We start from the raw sequence: 19,755 nt of genomic DNA, 5'->3' as shown, positions 1-19,755 counted from the left end.
CCAGGCCCTGTTCAATTTGTCATCAAGGATGGGGCTTGTGATGCTAAGTCAGGGGGTCGATGATACAGCGTGCAGCTGCAAATGCGTCGGTTATGAAGAGCTGCTAGGCTGCATTGCAGAGGCCAGAGTCATTGTCAAACTTCCATAGATGAAAGATGCAAGGACCTGCATCCGAGAAGCACCGGTTCTGAAGACTACTAGGGCAATGCAGACCTTCTGGGTCATGCCCAATCCATGCAGCAGCTATGATGTAATGGTTGTGCATGAGGATGCGCCACTCAGCTGGAGAGATACATTGGTTCCGCTGGTAAGCACCTTAGGCCCACTTCCATCACTGGGGTGGCACCACTTGGCATGGTAGACTGACAGCTGGCAGAGTCCATGTGCAGATGCAATGTTGTTGGAAGCCTGTCATGTCCCTGAGGTTTCAGATCAGGAGGCCAGTCAACTAACCATTGGAGTCACAATTTATTTTTTATTTTTTATTATTATATTTTATTGGCTTTTTACATGTTACACACAACACTTGGCATTTAGGTTCAATTAGAGGATACAGGTACATATTTTGTCGTAATATACATCTCTGGTTTACACATCAGGCAATATTCATTACTTTCTGGTCAAAACTAAGCTGTCTCCACCATAGCGAGCCACGGGTGCTCCCGAAGTTTACTCCTCTGAGTTGAGTGGTACCCCCGTATAGTGGACACATGTTCTCCCCCCATTGTCTCGAGCGCAAGAGTTACATAGAGTCTCCATCCCTCCCCCGGCCAACAAATCACAGGGTCATAGTAGCGTTAGCGTTTTATGGTACCCCCTTCATGGACTATTTTCTAGATCAGACAGTTCTTGCGGTGGGTCGCACAGTTGTCCCTGTATTCGTTCCATTTCCCCCATATCCTAGTCCATTTTTTGGGGCAGCCCCGATGAACATACACCGCCTTTTCTGCGAACATAGCCCATTGGATTCACAATTGGTTCTGGGTTCAAGTGATGCAGTTGTAGTCCTTTTCACCCAGGCAAGGAGGGTCAGCACAGCAGGGCAGCCGCATTTTCAGAGCAGCAGTTCTGCAGAGTCACAGTCCTTCAACACCACATCGCTCCATCTTTCTGGCAGAGTATCCACTGCTCCAGACATGTACTAAAAAGGAGATGTCTGAGGTCCAGTACTTGTACCCTGTAGTGCCTTTGAAGTGGGGGAGACTTCAAAGACAAGCCATTGAAGAGCACAGATGTCCTGCCCTGTCAGACAGAACTCAACTAAAGTGGTGGTGTCTGAGGTCTAGTACTTATACCCTGTAGTGCCTTTGAAGTGGGGACACTTCAAAGCCAAGCATTTGAAAAGCAGATGTGACCTGCCCTAACAGCCCTAGCCAACTACAGGGCGTAGGCACTTCTTTGTGAGGGGACAGGACACACCCTATTCAGGTATAAGTGAGGCTGGTCCTCCTATTAAGAGGGAGGCTTTGGCCTAGCAAAAAGTTTATTTTGCCAGGTCGAAATAGCTGCTTAATACTGCACTAGAGGCTGCAGTTGGCAGTCCTGAGCCCTGTTTAGAAAGGTTACTATAGCTGGTGGCCAAATGAGAGCTGCAGCCAACTAGCAATATTTTATTTGGTAGTGAGACAAAATATCGAAATTAAAATATCGATATACAATAATATCGATGTTTTAATTTTGATAGTATAGAATATCGATGTCCAAAATATCGACAGACAGAATATCGTTTTTTTAAGGTATGTATGTTACTAATATCGAATTTTACTAATATCGAAATTTTGTTTAGTGTTATGTATTTTAATGTGTTGTTTATATGTTTGTTAAACATGTTTTGTAATGTATGTTTGAAAATTTGTAAATTTGTTTACATTTTGCGTTTTAGTATCAGAGCGGGTTGTGGGTTTATAGGGGAATAGGGTGGGAAGTAATTTAATAATAATTAATTAATTAATATATGTTTGTAAATATTTTTTATTAATACTTAATTGGTAATTAATTAATATTAATTAGTTAATTAATTAATATAATTTTGTACATATTTTTAATTATTAATTAATTGGTAATTAATTAATATTAATTAGTTAATTACATTAATTAGAGTAATTTTTTTATATATATAATTTTTTGTTATTGTTAATGAATTAATTGGGAAACAATAATATTAATTAGTAAATTAAATTATTTACAGCTAATGTGCTAATATATTTACTTTATTGTTATTGTTAATTAATCATTAATTGATAATTAAAAAATATTAATTATGTAATTAAATTATTTAGAGTTAATGTGCTAATATATTTAATGTGTTGTTATTGTTAATTAATAATTAATTGGTAATTAAATAATATTAATTATGTAATTAAATTATTTAGAGTTAATGTGCTAATATAGTTAATGTTTTGTTATTGTTAAATAATAATTAATTGGTAATTAAGAATTATTAAGTGAATAAATGATATGATTTATTTCTGTGTAGTGGGTTGTGTGTTTATAGGGGGATAGGGTGTGATATAATTAAATGTAATTAATTAAAGAGATTGTAATTTTCTTTGGTATTTATTGTTAATTAATTAGTAATTAATATGTGTCATTTAGTTCATTTATAATTACATCAATTTAGTAATATTAATTGTTATTAATTGATTAATTGAAATTTATATTAATTGTCTTTTTTATATGTGTAGTGTGTTGTGTGTTAAAGTGGGAGTAGCGTGGGAATTAATTTTTACCCCCATGCTATCCAACGCTTTCCCTACTGTTGCACCCTCTGGAGTGTGAATAGTAATTTTTACCCCTACGCTATCCACTGGGGAAACAACCTTTACAACGCAACTTTTACAACGCACTACCATTACAACCAAATGTTTACAATGCAAAAACCATTACAACGCATGTGTTTACAACGCATGTTTTTACAACGCAGGTACCTTTACAACGCATACCATTACAACGTAAGTATAGGTAAGTATATAATAATATTTTAAATTTTATATGTTTTAGTTTTTTTAAGGGGTATTTTTAGGGTTCAGGGTCAGTTTTCAGTTTTTGGGTAAAAGGGTATTTTTAGTGTTCAGGGTCAGTTTTCAGTTTTTGGATAAAGGGGTATTTTTAGGGTTCAGGGTCAGTTTTCAGTTTTTGGGTAAAGGAGTATTTTTAGGGTTTAGGGTCAGTTTTCAGTTCTTGGGTAAAGGGGTATTTTTTGGGTTCAGGGTCAGTTTTCAGTTTTTGGGTAAAGGGGTATTTTTAGGGTTCAGGGTCAGTTTTCAGTTTTTGGGTAAAGGGGTATTTTTTGGGTTCAGGGTCAGTTTTCAGTTTTTGGGTAAAGGGGTATTTTTAGGGTTCAGGGTCAGTTTTCAGTTTTTGGGTAAAGGGGTATTTTTAGGGTTCAGGGTCAGTTTTCAGTTTTTGGGTAAAGGGGTATTTTTTGGGTTCAGGGTCAGTTTTTAGTTCTTGGGTAAAGGGGTATTTTTTGGGTTCAGGGTCAGTTTTCAGTTTTTGGGTAAAGGGGTATTTTTAGGGTTCAGGGTCAGTTTGGGGTTTTTGGGTAAAAGGGTATTTTTAGGGTTCATGGTCAGTTTTGGGTTTTTGGGTAAAGGGGTATTTTTAGGGTTCAGGGTCAGTTTTGGGTTTTTGGGTAAAAGGGTATTTTTAGGGTTCAGGGTCAGTTTTGGGTTTTTGGGTAAAGGGGTATTTTTAGGGTTCAGGGTCAGTTTTGGGTTTTTGGGGTACAGGCGTACAGGGTAAAAATAAAATAAATTTATATTTAAATTAAATCAATTAAATGAAATTAAAAAAAATAAAAATATATTAAATTATTACGTTTTTAATGTATTTTAAATGTATATGTATTAGTTTTAATTTTTTAATTATGTTTTAATGTTTTTATTTAATATTTGTAAAATTATATGTATTTTAAAATTATTTTTACATTATTATTTATACATTTAAAAAACGATATTTTTAATGTCGATATTTTTGTACTACAATATTAATTTTTCGATATTTTTGTACTTACCTTTATGAAGATATGACTCCGATATTTTTGATTTCGATATTTTTGTGTCGATATTTTTGTATGTCGATATTCTGTCTGTCGATATTATGTCAGACATTCATTTTATTTATAGGCCCTTTGTACAGGTAGTTCTATGTAATAGGGACTTATAAGTAAATGAAATGTACCAATCAGGTATCGGCTAATTTAACCATATTTTAAGAGGAGAGTACACACAGTTCAGCACTGGTTGGCAGGGCTAAAGTGCACAGAGTCCTAAAAGCCAGCAAAATTGGGTTCAGCACAGGAAGGCAAAGTGAAGAAAAGACCCTGGGTGATCCTGCAGGGCCATGTCCAATAAATAATATCATACTGGATTAATCCACCGTAAATAAATCAATAGCTTCCATTTTCTGTTTGGGCTTCAAGTCACTCATGTGGGCTGAATGTTAACTGAAAGCTACCCTGTATATGACCTCTTTCCAAATGGTTTTTGAGATCTTTTCCAGGAGAAAGGCCACATTGCCTGCTGAAGCACCCCTACTCTCCTAGTGTCAACCAGCGTTCATATCAGAATTAAAATCCTCTACTTTCCATGATGGTAATACTATCCCGCTCTGCATCCCTGGTCAATATGGTACAGAAAATAGTCAATTCAGACAAGAGTGTATATTTTCAGAGCATTGTCATCATTTGCTTGGCTAAGGTGATTCATTCGGATACTGACCTCACCTGGCTTGACTATTCTGCCACCAAGCTCCCTCACTGTATGATCTCCTGTCTTTCCTATTACCCTGCTGTCATTCTTGTTTACAACCCTTTTTTATGTCTCTCAGATTTACACACTGCTCCTTTTTTGGTAAGGGCTAATCTTCCTCTGAGTCTTAGGGGCTAATTACGATGGTGTAATGATCGCCACCGCCGGGCCGGTGGTGGAGATTGTTACGCCATTGTAATGAGAAATACCCAGCGCCATATTTTTATTTCGAATTTTATATAGCGCGTAGTTACACTAGAGCATCCCAGCGCTTGTTCCAGAGCAACAGAAAGGCAGCAGTCAAGCGTATTCAGAGGCATCAGTTAGGAAAGAGGTGCGTTTTGAGGAGTTTGCGAAACCGGAGAAGACAAGTCTCCGATCGCAGACTCAGGGGGAGTGCGTTCCAAAGAATCGCTGTGTTCACTGAGAATCTTCTCCCCCCCCCCCGTACGTGCTTTTTTAACTTTAGGAATTTTGAACAAATGTTTCTGATCTGAGCGCAAGGCTCTATTGGCCTTGTAGGGCACAACTAAGTTCTTCAGGATAGGAGGTCCCTTGTCCTGGAGAATTTTATGCGCAATACAAAGGGACTTAAATTTGACCCTTTCACGCACCGGGAGCCAATGCAGCGCCTTCAATGCGGGTTTAGCTGACCGCGTCATTGGGGTACTCTTAAGAAGCCGTGCTGCAGCGTTTTGAATCTGTTGGAGTTTGTTAAACGTTGTTTCAGGGGCACTGAGAAAGATAGCATTACTAAAATCCAATCTTGATACGATCAGCCCCTGAATAAGCAGTTTTCTGGATGGCGGTGGAAGGAGGGGCAGAACTTTCCGAGCTGAGCGGAGAAGACCAAAGCAGACTCCCGCCATTGTTTTCGCTTGGGTCCTGAAAGAGAGGTCTTGTTCCAGCCAGACCCCAAGACTCTTAGGGCAAGATGTAGGTAATTCATATTTACCGACTCTTAAATACCGAATTTTACCGATTCGGTATTTAAGAGTCGGTAAATATGAAGGGGGAGATGTAGGTATTACAGAATCTGTAAATACTGAATCTTTAAGATTCGGTATTTACCGATTCTGTAAATACCGAATCGGTATTGCCCATTGATTCCTATGGACCTTGAAGCCCATAGGAATCAATGGGCAATACCGATTCTGTAATTACAGAATCGGTAAATACCGATTTTAGCAAGGGTGCAGGGGGTGTCACTTTGACACCCTCTAGCACCCCAAAGACGGGCATGTTTGCCATGTGGCACACAGACATGCCCTAAGGGCATGTCTGTCTGTCACATGGCTAGGTGTGCATGCACACATGTGCATGCACACCTGGAATCGGTATTTTACCACCCAATTGGATTGGGTGGTAAAATACTGATTCTGTAAGGCCTTAGGGACTCTGAAGGGTCCCACCTACATCTGTCTGTTACCGAATCAGTAAAAATACCGATTCGGTATTTTACAGATTCGGTAAATTTACCGATTCGGTAAATTTACAGAATCTGTAAAAATGGCCCCCTACATACCAAATACCCATTTACCGGCCGGTAACGGCCGAAATCGGCCGTTACCGGTCGGTAAATGACCTCCTACATCTGGCCCTTAATCTCCTCCTTTGGACTCGGGAGCTCGCCCAAAAAACTGGGCCAGATAGTCGGAGGGAGTGGGGGTCCTTTGTGTCCTAAAAGCATTATTTCGGTCTTTGAGCCATTCAGCTTCAATGCCGATTCACACATCTAAGTATAGACTTTGGACATGCAGGAGTGCAGCGTGTCTGGACTTTTAGCAAGTTGGGATAAGGCGACCACCAGCTGAGTGTCATCAGCGTAGCTCACGATTTTGATACCAAATGGGGCGACCACATCCTCCAGGGGGGCCATATACACATTAAACAATGTGGGGCTTAGGGATGAGCCCTGTGGCACACCACAATGGAGGGGGATTGACGCTGATCGTGCGCTGCCTTCCCATACCTGTTAAGTCCGGTCGCTAAGGAATGACGTGAGCCATTTCAAAGCCGTCCCTGTCACTCCTACATCTGACAGCCGTTGAATAAGCACTTGGTGATTAACAGTGTCGAAAGCCGCACTGAGATCCAGGTGGATCACTGCCACTGATCCTCCCGAATCCAAGATGCTTCTGGCTTCCTCAACGACTGCCAGAAGAGCGGTGTCGTTGCCCTGACCCGACCGAAAGCCTGTTTGTGAATTACGCAACAGGCCATTGTACTCAAGAAAGTGTGATAGATGTTGGTTCACCAACCTTTCCGCGATTTTACTGAGTCCAAGGAGCAAAGAAATGGGCCTGAAATTCGCCAGATCCGATGGATCTAGGTGAGGCTTTTTCAGGAGGGCTTTCACAACTGCTCCCTTCCAGCTCGGTGGCACCAGACCCCGTGCAAAGGATGCGTTAATTAAATCGGTAACAGGGGTGGCAATAGTAGTTCCTACCTGTTTCAGGATCCTGATAGGGACCGGGTCGCTGGGGGAGCCGCTCTTAATAGTGACCAGCACTTTAAGTACCTCGTCCACTGACGCTGGTCCGAAGGCTTCCAGGTGGACGGGGGCTCCAACCGGCTGCCTACTGGCATCTGCTCTCTGGTCAATCTGGGGCAGGGTAAGTAGAATGTTCTCTATTTTGGTGTGAAAATAGTTCGCCAGATCCTTACATTTGTCGCCTGGGTTGTCGTGAGCTAAAGAGGGCTCGGGAACTCTCAATAGTTCCTTAACCACTAGGAAGGTTTCTCTGGAGGAATTCGAGGAGTTTTTAATTCTTTTATCAAAGAATTGCACCTTAGTACGGCGAAGAGCAGATTTATACGCCCTTATCGCGGAGCGGTATTCATTTCTATTAGATTCGCCCCATTCCTTCCTCCATACGCGCTCAAGCTTCTTACAGCCCTTCCTAAGAATTCTCAGCTCAGGCATATACCAGGGGGCAGAGCCCATTCTCTTCTCCCTTTTTGAGACTGTTCTTTTAGGGAGGATGGAATCGAGTGAGCTGGTCAACCAGTTACCGAGGTTCGCATCTGCCAATGCCGGGTCCAGAACTGAGGGGGGACGCGAACGTTCAAGTTTGAGGATCCAATTCTCAACTGACAACCTGGACCAGGCCCTTTCCAGAGTACGAGCACTAGGAAGAGATGTAGCCATGGCTTCAATTTGCCAGGTGAAAGGGACCAAAAAGTGGTCTGACCACGGGAGAGGGTAGGAAGGCATGGCCCTAAAAAGGGGTACATTGGAAAAGATCGGGTCAAGCAAATGGCCCTTGTTGTGTGGTGCTCCAAAGTTGATCAGGCCCACCTCATAGGCCTTAAGATCACATTGTAGGTCTGCCGCCACCAGGTCCGCCGGGTCGTTAAAATATAGATTAAAATCTCCCAACGTCATAAAGTTGGTAGTAGTGGATGCCAAAACCGTGACGGTTTCCATCAAAGAGCTGACAAAGTTGCCAGCATACCCCGGTGGGCGGTACACCAATAAACCTGACACAGAAACCGTAGGTGAAATCTGCAAAGAGAACTGACAGCTCTCGCAGTCCATCACTCCGCTATTCAGAGCCCTACACACAAATGAATCCCTGTATAGTATGGCAATGCCACCCCCTCGACCCACAGGCCTGTTCTGAGAATGTATTAAAAAGCCTGGGGGAGGGCCCGTACAATATCCACCCCTGAGCTCGATGTGAGCCACGTTTCCGTCAAGAAAAGGATATCTAAATTATGATCCTGTATGAGAAAATTAATCTCTAGGGAGTGCCTCGGGAGGGATCTGCAATTCAACAGGGCCATTTAGAATTTATTAGAATGGTGGTGGTTATAGTGGCGGTTGCAAAGTCCGTCCGTCGCTTTTCCACCGGTGGCAATCGTTATGATTGCCTGCCGGGCGGAACTGGACCACTAATATTGTGGCGGTGCCTAGCCTAGCACCATTCGCCATATTAGGATGTGGGTGAGTATAGGCCTTTCCATGGTGCTGATGCCGCCATGGAAAGGCTGGCAGAGATTGGCTTTAGGGACCCGTTGCGGGCCCCATCAGGGGGGTGCACTGGGGGGGACCCCCTGGCAGTTTCTGCACCAAGTGGCAGGCACAGCATGGTGCCAGCCATGGGGTGCAGGGAAATGCTGTGCATGCTCTTTTCCCATCCGCAATGGTGAAAGGTAAGGCACTATGGTGGGTGCATACTAATTGGGCTGGTGGGACCATCATAAAGAGCCCCTTATGCCTTTTATAGGTAAAGTACAGTAAATGAGTGTGGGAATTAATAGAAATGTCAAAACCTTATGTGTGTGCAGAAAGAGATGTCCAACAGTCACTTGTATTTTTCACTCTGAGATATACCAAGAGAAGGTGACCTACCTTTTCATTACTCATTTGTACTTCGTTCTCATCCATGGCAAATGCCTCAATGAGCAAGCCGGATTTCTGTTTATTTCTAAGGGCAATCCCAAACATCCTGTGACTGGATTTACCTTCCTTGTAGAGGGTGGTTTGTACCTTTGCCCTCTAAGTAGTCCATGCCACCTCCACTCAAAATAAAGTCCCCTGATCCACCACACTAATTACTTTGCTGCTCATTATAATAGAATCTATACCATAATATTAATTGTTTAAAGTCTACTAATTTGTCCTACTTCTCCTCCCATTGAAGCGTTTGAGATACTTTGCAGCACCTTTAGCAGAATGTTATAGTATATTTACTCTTTCCACTCTAGAACAGTGCACAAGCATTATCTGAGTCTGATATATTGGTGTGAAATGTACTCTGGCTTGAGAAACCTTTAATGTGGTGGGCTTTGCAGCACAATACGTCACATTGGGGCATATGTACAAGGAATTAACGCCACCAGAATGTCACTTATTTTGACATTCTAGTGGCGTTAACTCCTTTGCCTTATTTACAAAGGGGTGTTAAGCCACTTTTTATGGCTTAACGCCACCTTGTAAATAAAGCCCCTGTTCATGCAGCACTTAGCGTGAAAAGTACGTGCAATGGGTATTGCAGTGGGTGGTCTGCTGCAACACCCTTTGCTTTTTGACGCTGCCCTATATTTACTAGGTATGGGGCAGCACCAAAAATAAGACCAGGATATACCTGGTCTTAAAAAGGCGATACGAGGAGGAATGTTGTTTTGCTCCTTGTATATTGCTCTTTCCACATGTGCTGCATTCTGCATTCTGCAGCATGGATAGAGCAAATTGCCTGCTAAGATTATGTGCAGGAAGGTGTTCCTTCCTGCACATAAACAATCGCCCCTGAAGCACAGGCACCCAAGCAAAATGGTGCTAGGAAGCTTTATCAGCACCAGCACTAGAGAAAATGAAGGAGTGCACCAAATTTTTGTAAGTACGGCGCATCCCTGCATTTTAAAACAGTTGTAGAGTGGCGTTACCAATTTTAGAGTAGCACAATTTATTGAAATATACCCCATTATGTATTACAAGAGCTCTCTTTCTACTGACACTTGACGTCGGCGAGACATCTGAGTGACTTAGTGGTACTGACCTTCTAGCCTCCTTTTACTTGCTTTTTCCCTGACTAGTTAGTTCTTAGAACCAGGACCGCTTTCCTGCCCAAAGTGGAACAGTAACACTGATGGGCTTTATATCACTTTAAACCTATTAATTTTTTCTGAAACCCATATTTTAAAAGAATTAAAAGAATGTATTCCTCCTAGGCATAATTCTCACAAAAAGTCTATAAAGTACTGAAAAAAAACTAACTACTGGGTACATGTTTTACTTGTTTGAAATTCACACAGAAATCCAGGAGAACTCCTCGTAACCTGCAACTGTTGCAAATCCCTGGAACACTTCTATGCATAAATATTTGTCTACACTCGCCTGTTAGGCCAAAGATCATTTGCACACACATATTTTTTTGTTTGTTTCTCCATGCAGAAAATACTGTTTCCTGTGGTTTACATCCTTCCCAAGCGCTCCACCAACATTGTTGATGCTCTTTCCTTAACCACGTACTGAAAACAAATGTTTACCTTTTATTTAAAGAAGTAAATCCCAGACTGTTTTCAGAATCAGAAAGTGTCCGATCAGAGGAGGTTTCTACCTTTGGGCATTTGGGCCTTGACCCACTCATAGTTAAGCCCCCCTACCCCATCTAATATATCTGAATAATATAAAGAAACAACTTATAAACCAATCTTTCAACATGTATATTTTGTATTCGGCCCTACAGCAGTCTCAGCCTTTAGCCGCAGGCGGTTTCTGTCAGCAGCACCGAGGAAGGGGTGAGGCTTCAATTTTCTAGACACTGATAATTGCATATTGGTGCAAAAAAAACAATGACAACGGAATGCTGAACAAATCAAACATTAAACAAAAGTCACAGATCTGGGTTTAATCGATTCCTTTTTTTGTTCACCATGCCACCCCAATTTGGACCCAGCCATATGCAAATCAGTGTTGGCAATGCTCCCCAATGGAACATCCAGCCCGAACAGCCAGGCCTTGTCCTCGCTGGACCAGAAACAAGCATCCTGGGGCCAGTTTTGGGGTATCATCCTTCATCTGCCAGGGTAGCTTGAATCCAGTGGCACAGTGAGCAGGGTACCCTACTTCTGGGCATACCCTTCACACTTAGAGCAACAAATTCAAAAAAGCAACGATGAACAGAATGCTAGACAAATCAAACATACATCCACAGTCACAGATCTGAGTTTAATCCATCGTTATTTTATTTGGCTCACCATGACACCTGAGTTTGGACACAACCATATGCAAATTATTCTTGACCCTGCTCCCCATGTGAACAGTCCAGCACCGAACTGCCAGGCTAGGTCCTCCCTGGACCGGAAACAAGCATATTGGAATGGGTTTCGGGGTATTACCCTCATCAGCCAGGCTAGTTGAATCAAGTGGCATAGTGAGCACAGGACACATGTCTGAACCTACCCTTCCCACTAACGTTCTCACCGTGCCACTGGATTCAAGCAAGCCTGTCTGATGAAGGGTGCTACTCCAAAACCACTCCCAGGATTCTTGCTTCCATTCCAGGAAGGACCGGGCTTGGCAGTTCGGGCTGGACTGTTCCCATGAGGAGCGGGGCCAACACTGATTTGCATATGGTTGGGTCCAAACTCGGGTGGCATGGAGAGCAAAAGAATGGTGGATTAAACCCAGATCTGTGGCTGGGTGTGATTGTTTGTATTGTTCAGCATTCCATCCATCATCTGTTCTTTTTGCTTTTTCCGCTCTAAGTTAAAAGGGTATGCCCACACTTGGATCCCATGATTACTGTGCCACTGAATTCAAACAAGCCTGTCTGATGAGGGGTGATACCCCGAATTTGGTTCCAGGATGCTTGTTTTCTGTCCAGTTAGGACCTGGCTTGGCTGTTTGTGCTGGACAGTGAAGACTAATTAGCATATGGCTGGGTGTAAACTGGGATGGCGTTGTGAGCAAACACATGATGGATTAAACCCAAATCTGTGACTGGGGGTGAATGTTTGCATCTTTCAGCATTCTGTCAATCATCTGTTCTTTTTGCATGCATATTGGTGCCAGCATGGCACAAGTGTGCATGTCGGGTTAGATGACTGCCCTTCTCCAGGCAGCCCGACATGCGCAGTAGAGGCTTCTCTTCACCTGCACATTTGTGACTGGCGGTTTATCAAAGCTGCAACCCCCAGTCTACTAATGAGTGGTGAGTTTGCTTGTTCAAGCCAATTCTAGTGCTGTTCTCAGGCTGTGTAACAGCAAAGGAGCATGACCTGGATTGGCTGAGAGATGTACCTCTTCTCTCAACATTTCGGCAAAGGTCCTGGGCTGTTCACAGCTCAGAAATACTGCTATTGCAGTACAACTACCATGCACACCTTGTAGAGAGACATGGCAGAGTGCAAAAGGGGTCTCAAGTGGGTGAAAGCAAGAAACTGTGATGGATGGCGAGTCACTTTTGGAAGGAGTGAGTGCAGAGGCATTCTCAGGAAAGGGTTCAAGGGAGCTTACACACACACACACACACAAAGAAAATACCTCTATTGTTTTCCCCAAAACAATCTCGTCTTGTAAAATTAGGTTTAATGGTTTTTCACCTGTTGTGTTTTCGAGTATAGTAAAAAGAGAAATAATTGCATGTTTCTCACCTGCAGTTTGCATATTGAACAATTGAATTTCTCTCCTGTTCGCCTGCATGCCTCTGAACTGCATGAAAGGATTGATGTTCCCTAAAAGCATCCGACAGGATGTGCGTGGGTGTATTTCATTCAATAACGATTTCTAATGAATACAGCATTTAGATGCTGTGGCTAATAATACACAGTTCTGACTGGATGGAAAGGCCCACTCTGAATGAGGAATCTCAATCTGCATGCAGTGAATGCACACATCACAAAATGTACTTCTGTCACCTGTCCCCTCCAGTCACAGGTTAAACAATGTGAGAATGGCTTGGCTATGGAACAGAATCTCTCTGAACAAATAAATGACATTTTGAAATCCCAGGACCTGTAGCAACATGTAGTGGCTGCCAGCACTCTGCAGCCCTGTCATGTGTTCTGTATCAGGCCCATTGTATTTTTCCCTATGCTAGCCTAACTGTTCATGACACAGGCCACATTAGCATGCATTGCATTGGGGACTCCACTCTACAGAGCCGTGCAAGTACTCCAGCCCCAGGCTCCTACGGGAAACAACTGCATTATCCCTTTCACGCCAGGAGGCGCTCTTAAGCACCTCATGAGCCCCGCTGCACAGACTCCAGCCCCCAGGCTCCTACTGCAAATGGCTGCGTCATTCCTTTCATGGCAGGACGTGCTCTTAAGCAGCTCAGGAGCCCCACTGTGGGGTGCAAGCGGGTCGCGCCTAGGCAAAGCCCAGGCAAGGGCAGGCCTGTCCTTGCCCGTCATTGCCAGGATGAGGCAGGGCAGGGCCACCCCTCTTGTGTCTGGCTTCTTGACGGCTTCCCTGGGGACTGGCTGCCTGCACCACAAGGTACTGTTATTCCCCTGCTTGCTTATTTTTATGCCCAACTCTAACTGAGGCCCTGCCCTGACTCTACCAGCCCACCTATCTCTTCGGACGCTTCCCAATTCGCCACCTGGCACCTGAGGCGTTGACATTGTGTGAGACTCTTTTCCTCGGCCTACTCAGTAAATTGTTTACAGACGCTTTGTTTATACTTCTTTGATATTGTCAATTGATTTCTGGGAAAAGGGCGTTTGGGCTTTTGAGCATTTTTCTCTTTACCCTTACATTTTTCAAGTGAATTATTTTCTGGTTTCGCTGTTTGACCTACAGGGAGGGCCAAACCACCCCGGGTGACAAAAAGCCTTTTGCAAGCCCTAGTGTTATAGCTTTTTCTTTTGGTATAGCTTCCTGTTTAGCACCCATGGATAAGCTGTGTTCTCTTGTTCCCTTTGTTTCGTATTGTGCTCCTTAGGCTTGAGATGGGGAAGAGGAAAGCAATGGAGGGTCGTGGAGGTGGGCTAGCTGGGAAGGGGACATTTTTTAAAAAATCACTTAAGCACCCGGGCAGTAACTGTGTTTTAGATTGCATCGATAGCTTGTTAAATGAATGCAAAGGTATTTTAGATGCAGAGCCAGCTACTGCATCATATACTGCTGCTAGCCAACCTCCTATTAATATCACCAGTCCTAGCGGCCAACAATTATCTCTGATATGTTTAAAAGAACGCTATCCAAGGAACCGTCCTTGAGTGACCAAGGGGTAGCACTCCACTTCATGAGGGTCCATTCACCACCTTTTACTCCCCTGTACTACCCCACAAACCAGCCCGAAACTGATCTTGAATGCACCAACAGGTTTGCCCCCTTCTGGACCTGACAGATGACCCGAAGGGTGATATCATCTGCCAGCTCTCTGACAAGCCAGGTGGAAAGCCTTCTGCAGCATGCCTGGACTGTCAGAATCAGCCTATCATCGTTCTTTGAGCAGAAGTAGGGGCTATGAGATCTGCGTTGGACGGCCTTACAACGTTACTCAAACAACTATTGCAGACAGGACCACGGTTTCTGCCACCCACAGAGACAGCACCGGGAGCAGCTAACCAACCTACCCATGCCTGAGACACTCAATAGGCTCCATGCATGTCAACAGCGAACCTCCCTTCTTGTAGGCACTCTCACTTACACCCTGTTGCCATCCCACGCACACAAATACCACCTGAACCTAATGCGACCACACAAATCACCCCCCTAACGTCATGGTTAATGTTCCCAAACTTGGCAGAAGAGCAGGATAACAGGTGGAAGTCGCATTGACTAACAAAGCGAGACACTGGATCCGCAACGTCAGGGAATGCCGCTCCGTAATTCGTGATGACATCGTAAGAGCAAGAAGATGTACTTTCACCGACCAGCCCTTTGACTGTATTGAACTTACGCTCAAGGGGATAGAGCTGGCCAAAGATCTTCTTGCCCATGAATACCGAACCTGCCCCCCTGATGCATCCTCAATTCAATTCAAACATGTTATCCCGCAAGATCAGACAAATACCAACATACCATTCCCCCTGGGTGGATTAGCCAGAGGCTCCCAATTAGAGACCAACGACTAGCTCTTGGTAAAGATATCCAGTACACTAGATCCCCCCCTTACTCTCCCCCTCCTGCAACCACCAATGACAGCTTAATGGCTTCACTGAAGCCGGCATTCATGAGGGGGATCGGATCTCAGTCAGAAGCAAATGAGGGAAGCCCCTTGGTCAATTCCAGAGGGTCAGCTTCTATCCTCAGCTCAGAATTGTATCTTGAAACGTGGTAGGGCTAAGCAGCACAATTCCTCTCCCCCACTGAAACACCCTAATTGAAAGATACAATATTTGTATTTTTCAGGAGATCTGAAGTCTGGTCCTAGTATACAAATCTGGGTATGCTTGTTATTATTCACTGGCTACCACTAAAGTGAGAGGGTGCCAGCACGGGGACTGATTATCTGTGTGGGGATGTCCCTGAGTTGCCAGATCACTCTTCTCCCAAGTGCCAGCCCTGACATAATGGGGATTCACATCAAGGGCCCTAGGTGGGAGGCTCTATTGATCAGTTTAATATCTATGTGAGGTGGACCAAAGGGGGGAGACCTTTGCCTACACTCACGTATCCAGAGGAGAGCTTAGCTAACTGCCCTTCATACTCAAGACCAATAGTAGTGGGCGATCTTAATACCTCTGTAGCAGGGATTATGTTCCTACATAGAACTGTGCACAGAGACTCAGGACCTCAGTGAATTAGGGTGTGCCAAAACTCACCTTAGTACCCAAAATCCCCTACCGGACTAGCATCAGTGTCTCATTGGCTCTTCCATAACACCAATGATTAGACAACCCAGAACATGGAATTTAGATTACCTCATGAAATGTGGAACACATGAACACTCTTTCGTTATACTAACAAATCAGTCCAAAACAGGGAGTAAATGAAGACACGTGCAAGTTTGGAATATTTATTTCTAATGCCGTGTTTTCATGCGCAGTATCTGAGATAATACAAGCAGACATATTATAAGCAACAAGATTATCAGCATAGCTACTATTCCATAAAATACAAAGGGAGAAAGCATGTTATAATGCTAAATGGTAACAGGTTTAAAATATACCTATATTTCACCCTCCCTTGCTAGTAGGTTATTTTATATCTACAGAAGGTCTCTTTGCGATTACATAGGCGGTCCCATACCTCTGGTATTCATCAGAAGTGGATCACATCAAATTCTGCACCTGCTCTCATCATACGAAAGTTCTCCAAGTGTCTGTGAGCATGCCTACGCAGTGCATTATTAAACGCGCCAAAATCAGAGGTGGCCACAGCTGCATATATGTTATGTCTAGAATGAGCGCTGATCAGTCCTAACTGTGTTGAAATAACCTTGAAGGCCTCAGCACTCACTGTTCAGACTAAGCTTACTAAGCAAGGCTGCTAGTACAGAAAAACATGCTATTTTTGTGTGAAGCAAAACACTGAACTCTAAACATTTATTATAATGTGTGCCATGTGCAGAAGGCAGCATAAAGGAAAAATAGCATTTAAACTTCTAATAAGCTCATGTCAACTTAACACAGTGTGGATGCAAGGCCCAGCCCCACGACACCTCCTTCGAACCCCTCGATAAGGAGGACCTAACGGGTATGCTAGAAGACGACCTCAAATGGGCTGTTCCCCCCCAGATCTCCCCCCAGTTAAAAAATGGACTCAGTTGGCGCTCCAAGTGAGTGCCCCAAATGGAGAATACGGGTTGGGGGCAGTAAACAGACGATCTCCCTCAGATAGACAGGGTGCTAATACGTTTAACAGAAACAGTGGACCATCTCGAATTGACTACATCCTTCTTTATGTGAGACTCTGGAGAGACCTGGTTGACATGAAAGTGGGTGTTACAACTGACAGTGATCATAACCCTCTTTGCCTCAGCTTGAAGCCCCTTTGGGATGCTCCCCATAACTCTGCAGGCAATCCACCGCCGATCATCACCAAAGAGATCTATCCATCCAACGATAGCCGAACACTAAAATGGCGGAAGATAGTCCTTCAACAAAGCAAAAGTATCTTTAAAAAATCACTTGGATCATCATTGACAGCTTCATCTTAATCCTTTGATCAAACGTTGTTGGAATAAGCTTGACTCAAAGAGCCCTTAGCACTCAGAACCCTGAACTTTCTTCTAACATGGAGGCAGCCAACAGCTAAATCACTCAAGCACTAGACAGGTGCTTTCCTGCCAAATTGACACACCCTACCAGGTCTCAGGCCAATGTCTGGTTTGATGAGTCATTGAACGTAGCCAGGAAAAATTGCAAGCTCCTAGAGTGAGCCTGGAGACGCTCCTACGAACTCGCAGCCAAAACACTCTACAGAGATGCTATTAAGGCCTACCATAAATTGATTCGAAAGACAAGGGACGCACACTGCGAACGAAATAAAAAATAGCACCTACCCCACTGAAACTATTTTCTCTCTAATAAACGACATGATGAAGCCCTCACAAGCTTCAGAGCGCACTATATCCACTAACCCTCAGGGTGAGGAAATGGTCAAGTTTTTCATTGGGAAAGTTGAGCATATGTACGACAACTTTGGTCCCGATAGTAAGGACTCAAACCCAGATAAGGGACCGTCCTTAAGTCACCCTTCCCCATCTCTCCTCTTTTTCCCCCTATCTCCTCTGAAGCTCTCTTCACTCTAGTTCACAAGGTAAATACGGGTTCCCCAATGACTCTCTTAGACCTGACCTCCTCCTAAAGTTCCAGGACTGTCTGCTTCCTAGGTGTCTGTGTCTGACAAATCTGTCTTTGTCTTCAGCCTCAGTACTGGACTCATGGAAACATGCACAAGTTATTACACAGTTAAAAAAAAACCTACACTGGACACCCCTAGACTTGAACATTTACACCCTATATCTCTGTTTCCTTACCTCACCAAATTGACGGAATCTCATGTCAATGCTACTTTAACTCAGTTCCTGGAATCCAACTCGAATCTGGACCACTCCCAAAATGGTTTAAGACCCCAGCTTAGCACGAAATCTGCTCTGCCAGAGGTCACAAAGCTTTTACAGGTCTAACTGGATGAGGGCAGATGTTCGGCGCTGATTTTGCTCAACCTGAGTGCAGCATTCAACACACTCTCTCATAAGATCTTGTTGCACCGGTTGCTGGAGATTGGTATCAGTGGCAAAGCTTTTTCCTGGTTCATGTCTTTTCTGGCTGATAGACCTTTCCAAGTCATTTCCCAACCCTATCACTTCCAAACCCAATTGCTATGCTAAGGAGTCTACAGGGCTGTGCTCTGAGCCCTACTATTTTCAACATTTACATCCTTCCATTGGCGCAAAATCTCGCAACATCACCTTGGAGTCATATGCCGATGATACGCAGCTGGTGTTCTCCTTCTCCATTGATCTTATGCAGAATCCTGTGAAATTTCAAGAAGATTTGACCGCCATCTCTGAATGGATGTCTGCCAACTGCCTCCAAATGAGTTTGAACAAATCTGAAATCCTTCTACTAGGAATAGATACCCACCTATGGGGCAATCACTGGTGGCCTCCCATGCTAGGCCTGCCTCAGCAGCCTAAAACAGCTGTTGAGAACTTGGGTGTCTGGGTAGACAGCACCCTGTCTTTTAATGCCCAGGCAAACTCAGTAGCAGGCATTTGCTTTGGACTCTGACGAGGCGTATAGCCCATTCTGGGACTCTTTGTTTCCCACACGCGTCAGATGATTATTCAATCCACCATATTGTCCAGGCTAGACTATTGCACTGTATTGCTCCTTGGGTCAAACAAGATGGTGATCAAAAGGCTCCAGCTAGCCCAGAATGCTGCGGCTCGGCTTCTCTTTGCTCTTCTGAAGCATTGCTCTGTCTCTGGCCTTCTTCACCAGCTACATTGGCTCCCCATGGAGCAAAGAATTCACTTTAAGGCCCTATGTATCTCTCATAAAATCCTCACGGGCTCCGGTCCCCCCATCCTGGGTGATCTCTTTCGCCCCTATGTTCCCGTCTGTGCCTTGCCCTCGGCGGACCTTCATCTAGCCCTTGTGACCCGGGTGCGAAGGTCTATAGCAGGTGGGCATCCTTCTGTGTGATAGCCTCTACCCTCTGGAACTCCCTGCCCTTTATCACTCGGCACATCCATGAACACTGGACCTTCAGAAGCGCTGTCAAGACCTGCCTATTTTCTGATTATTAGCTTTTCCTCGCCGGTCCTGCTTTGCCCATTCTAGCACTGGGACACCCCATTGCTAGGGCAGCCATGCGCTTTATAAATATTTTAACATAACATAACCGCAGTCTGTCCTTCTAAAACCACATTGTCAAGTAACCAAAGGAAGCTTGACACATCTAATGCTTTTATACAAGATGAATCCCAAACTGTGGTTCTCAACCCACTAGTGGATCATAGCTTATTTTCAGTCGGTCCTTAAAGTCAGTGCAATAAATAAAGATACCTTTAAGTTCTGTGTTTAACATGTCTCATTTGTTGAGTCAAAGACAGAAGTTAAATGCCAAGCTGATTTATACTTTCAACAT

The sequence above is a fragment of the Lissotriton helveticus genome, chromosome 2_1, assembly GCF_964261635.1.
Source record: "Lissotriton helveticus chromosome 2_1, aLisHel1.1, whole genome shotgun sequence".
Lineage (NCBI taxonomy): Eukaryota > Metazoa > Chordata > Amphibia > Caudata > Salamandridae > Lissotriton > Lissotriton helveticus.
This window is presented reverse-complemented; position numbering follows the sequence as displayed.